The 5,171-nt window shown below is 49.5% G+C and overlaps 1 long non-coding RNA gene across 2 annotated transcripts; it reads left to right on the forward strand.

Moving 5' to 3' along the window:
- The first annotated feature begins 14 nt into the window (after positions 1–14).
- Positions 15–4,729, forward strand: LOC113202975 (uncharacterized). 2 transcript variants are annotated; one of them, XR_008011381.1, is made up of 8 exons: positions 15–1,249; positions 1,317–1,829; positions 1,913–2,123; positions 2,237–2,648; positions 2,971–3,046; positions 3,165–3,256; positions 3,376–3,528; positions 3,985–4,729. It is a non-coding gene; the product is annotated as an uncharacterized LOC113202975 (long non-coding RNA). The 2 variants fall into 2 exon arrangements; XR_008011382.1 differs by lacking the exon at positions 1,913–2,123.
- Positions 4,730–5,171: the final 442 nt, after the last annotated feature.

Consider the following 5,171-nt stretch of genomic DNA (forward strand, 5'->3'; position numbering starts at 1 on the left):
GCACGGAGCCGCCCCCCCTCCCCCGCCGGGCCCGCCGGGCCTGGCCCATTCGACGAAGAATCAAGTGCATCGTGGCCAAATAAGTGAAAGTGCAGCAATTTGTGTCAAATGCAGTGCGTGCATACGGGCCTTATAGTGAAGTGTAGTGTTAAAGTGCTCTCAAGCTCGCCTCCGCTGGACTCACCTTCGCTGCTGCTGTGCTCTGGACCGGTGCTGGCTGTCGACTCATGGTAGGATGCCGACGTTGACTGTTTCTTACAGATCTGCTCAGATAGGAATAACTTTTGGCTCCATAGCGTTATATTGGACGCTTCTTCCTCTTGCGCTCATCACCAGCCAGAAATCGACGCGATATCGGCGTCGATTCGATGGGTTTGTGTCACTTAAATCGTCGAAGTTTTGACTTCGATGTCGATTTGACGTCGTTTCGAGTTTGCATTTCTGGCTGGGATTCGCCGTGTTCGGCGGGGTTACCCATACCAAATGGCATTCTCTACTTCATTCATAACGGACACCTTGAAACACACTACATCACGATAGGAAATCCGGCACTAGTCGTAGCGTTCAAGAAGGGGCCTGCTAAAGGCGCGCAGACAAGGGTATGGGGGGCACCAAGTCATCAAGATTGCCGTTGATAACGTTCTGTTTGACGTCTTCCCTTTTAAATCTGGAAGAGATCAAATGATTGAAGATCCAATGTCAGGTCAGTGAACAAATCGGTCCCATTTTACTGTTACCGTTTGGCTTTGGCTTGTCTGTTCCCTCCCTGATCGTAGTTGTTGTCGGCAGGCTATCGAGCGGTCCGCCAGTAAGGACAAGAAGCTCTTTCGCGCCCTGCTCGTCACCCTGCTCGTCACCCTGCTCGTCACCCTGCTCGTCACCCTGCTCGTCACCCTGCTCGTCACCCTGCTCGTCACCCTCCCTGCTCGTCACCCTGCTCGTCACCCTGCTCGTCACCCTGCTCGTCACCCTGCTCGTCACCCTGCTCGTCACCCTGCTCGTCACCCTATGCTCACCAGTTCGTCACTCCTCTCCGCCCCACTCGACGCCGCCCTGCCTCTGCTCACCCTCACCGTCGCCGAACCGGAAGCCAACTGTACTTTTATGTATCTTGCGCTTGTATTTATTGTATTTGTAACGTATCTCTGTATTTCGGTGTATCTCTGTATCTCTAGTTTTTGTATTTATGTGCTAACGAGTTTTTCATGCAGCCCCCTCCCCCTCGCTCGTCGTTGCCGCCAAGAAGAAGGTAAGTCGTGCTTTGGAATCAAGTAGCCCCGTGACACGCTCCCTTGACGCCAGCTTCTCTGTTGCAGGACCCTGCCGCCGCGACTCAGCCCCCCTGCGGACAGGTCAACTTTCTAGTGGCGTGGTCCGCAGACCACAGGTACGTCTCTCAAGCTTTACTTGTTACACATTTGGCCCGCTTGCAGTGGCCCCGGTCGTTCCCTGGCGCCGCCCCTCGGCCGTTGGTTGGCGCGCCGCGCTGGGCCTGCCCTCGCTGGACCCGCGGGTCTCCCCCGTAGGCCCCCTCCCCCCCGCGGGGCCGGCGAGTGGCAGCGCTCGGGGCAGTGCCGGCCGCGGCTGGCGGGCGTGTTTGATTCTTAGTGACCGGAGGACCACGAGGGCAAAGTGATGGCGTACTCCAACCGAACGTAGGCACCGAACTAATAACTTGTTCTGTTCTTCTTCCATGCCGCCGCTGCCCCGGCCGGGCCGTCGATACCTCGGCCGTCCTGTTGCTGCACCAAGCTGGTCGACTCGGACGCGCCCCTGGGACACAGCGTCACCACGGCTTCGCGCGCATCTTCTTGGGCGCCTACAAACAGGTATGGAGGCTGGCCTTTCATCTTGTGGGCTTTTAGTTGATTCCTTTCGGGTTGGATATTAATTTGAAATAATTATGTTACAGAGTCTTCGTGGGAGGTGCGCCACGTCTGTTCAGCGTCCACTGCCGGCTCCGCCCCCCGCCCTGGTCTCCGCGGTCGGCGAGGACCTCCAGCACCTCTAGGTCCTACAGCACCACCGCCCCAGCCCTCGCTCGCCGACCCCGTCGCGTCCTGGTCCCCGCCCTACTACGGCTGGCACTCCGCGGGGACAAACTCATTGCCGCCTTAAAGAAGGTAAGTTGTGCTTTGGGATTGAGTATTCCCCTGACCTGCTCCCTTGACGCCAGCTTTCTTTTGGCTTGACTGTTACTTTGGAACCATTTAATGTAGTTTTCTTCCTGTTGCAGAATATCCGTCGGAGGCGCGTCTGGTCGGTGCAATGTTCGCTGCAACTGTGCTCCGCCCCGGTTGGCCTGGCCGGGATGTCCGCGGGCGCCGCACAGCCTCGCCGCGATCCACTGTTTCGGGAGAAGTTAATTTGGTTTGCTGCGGAACGAGATGTTCGTTTCTCCAATCTCTTTTCCAGTTCCAGGACCGTCCCAGTTCCACCCCTGGCCAGCAGGCAGTCCCCGTATACTGCGAGGACTCCAGGACCCCCAGAACTCCAGGACCCCCAGAACTCCAGGACCCCCAGAACTCCAGGACCCCCAGAACTCCAGGACCCCCAGAACTCCAGGACCCCCAGCCAGGATCCCCAGAACTCCAGGACCTCCAGGATATGCTGTCTTCACTGTCATGCGGAGAAAGGAAGGACAACCAGTACGTTTCCCCCCAGGCTCACTGTAAAATACTTGCAAACCATATTCTTTGCAACGTTGCAAAGAATAGGTACTGCAAAGAAATTGTTTGAACTGGTTTGTATTACAATTATTCAAAATTCTTTTCAAGCTGTAGAGAATAATCCGCTACAAGAATCTTATCTTGGCATGCATTTTGCAGTGACTGAGACGGCTTTGAACTAGCATGCAAGCGATTGATTTTCTTCAAAATGTTTTGCTGTTACGGGCGAAGTATTTTGATAACAGTTGTAATGAGAATTGTTTGAGCGGTTTATGGAGTAAGTTTGCTTGTCCCCCCACAGGCGTGCAGCCCGTGTGCAGGTGACTGTCAAGAGGAAGAGAAGGACTGAAGGAGGGACCACAACCGGCAGCTAGAAGGTGAGTTTCATAATCTTGGCATAACAGATGCAAAACTATTTTTCACTCCAACTCATACTAACTAGCTTTAATTGTATTAAATCAGCTTGTTTTATTCAGCACGTTTCATTGCCTCCAGGACCTCCGCTTGTCCAGACACCCAACATTTTACCCTGCAATGAATACTCTGCTGTCTCACTCTCATCCGGAGAAAGGACCACCAGTTGGAAGGTGAGTTTGTTTATCTTGGCATAGCAACAGTGGAACCATTTTTCACCCCAATTCATTTTACCTCCAGTTTTAATTTAATTGAATCAGCTTGCTTAATCAGCACATTTCATTGCCTTCAGGACCTTCCGGTACCCGCTCGCCCAGAAACAACATTTTACCCTGCAATGAACGTTGCTGGATTCACTCTCATCCGGTGAAAGGAAGGACCACTCGTGCAACTGTCATGAGGAAGGAGTGGAAAAGGAAGCAGGACCACGTCGTGCAGATGGAAGGTGAGTTTGTTCATCTTGGCTCAGCAACAGTTGAACCATTTCTAACCCCAATTCATTTACCTCTAGTTTTAATTTAAATGAATCAGCTTGTTTCATTCAATACATTTCATTGCCCTGGCAGCAGAGAGTTGTGACAATTTGGTGACAATTCTGTGTTCTGGGTGTTCCTAAGAGGTCTCGAACATTCTTCTTTGCATTGACTATCGCTGAAGTTTCATTTTTTTGTGATCAATTTTGAATACCCTTTGCTCAAATTGGTACGCTTTTCTCAAAAAAGTTGTTCCGACCAGTAACTGTTTGTGATAGTCCAAATTGGAGACTATCCTCTTATTTTGCCCTTATACCTAGCAATGTTCATTTTGGCCCAGCTATGCAAAATTTTGTTGGATATAGAAATACCAATGAAAACATTTGTTTTTCTTTCTCAAACTCATAAATTTGGTATTTTTGTTCCAGATGGCATTTCAACATTGCTGTATAACCAGATAGAAGCCATCTAACATAAACGTCAAGAAGAAGAAGAATTGTTTAATCACAATTTTAGTCTCATTCATTCATCTCTGTTCACGCATAGTGACTATGGACTATCTCTTGACGATGCGACTTCTTCTTCCTGCCTTCTTTGTCTTGCATCATAGAGTATGTTTATGTGGTGTTGGTAATTGTATTGCTATTGGTTGGGCTTTGCATGATTGTTGTGTTTGTAACTTTATGTGGGGTCTAGGAAGTCTTACCTCTCTAACTTGACTGAACTTGTGGTTGGGTTTTGCATGTTTGTGTTGTGCTAGTAATTTTATGTGGGGTTTATGAAGTCTATCTGTTTCTATCCTCACTTGACTGAACTTGACACCATTTCCTGCTATTTAAAATCATCTGTCCATACTTGTATCATATATCATTTAATCAGTGAAACGGTAAAATTTACGCTACAATACATGCAATTGTTTTATTGGTGTTCAGAATGTTTCAAAGTAATTCAGTAATTCCATTCAGCTATCAATGAGCAATGTGCAATTTTTTTTACCCTTTTTAAAATTAGGTGAATCCTTTTCTTGTGTATTACACATGTTATTGTGTACCTGATAAATATATATACTGTCAGCCTTAATCTATTGTCTTCTGTGGATCTGTGTGCCACAGTTTAGTGAACCTATCAGCTTTTGAACATTTCCATAGAAATAAAAACAATTACTTTAAAGTATTGCAGTAGTAATTACTCTTAAAAGTGCATCCCCCTAGAATTCCTGACAGCTACCAAATTGTAGAATGGGGAATGCCAATAGGAGTATTGAACACGATGGTCATTCACACAAGATTAGACCCAACAAATCTATATCTACTACCGGTACTCGGGGTTCGAATAGGTCTGTGTCCAGGTCGGGAGGGGTGGGTGCAGGATGGACCACGGTCGGCATCCTGACGTCCCTGTGATCCCGGCTCGGCTACCCTCGTGGTTGGCTGTGGGGTAGCCGCGGGTCCGCAGGGGTGGGGGTGGTCACAGCGCCTGCGAACCAGCGCCTAGGCAACCCATCACACTGGCGTGTAGGCGGGGACACCCCACGTTATAATGTGGGGAGCAGTGAAACTGTATTGAGTGATGTAAATACAATTTGTATTCCTCAAGTGTCCTTGCAGCCCCCCCA

The sequence above is a fragment of the Frankliniella occidentalis genome, unplaced genomic scaffold, assembly GCF_000697945.3.
Source record: "Frankliniella occidentalis isolate FOCC.00 unplaced genomic scaffold, Focc_3.1 Scaffold99, whole genome shotgun sequence".
Lineage (NCBI taxonomy): Eukaryota > Metazoa > Arthropoda > Insecta > Thysanoptera > Thripidae > Frankliniella > Frankliniella occidentalis.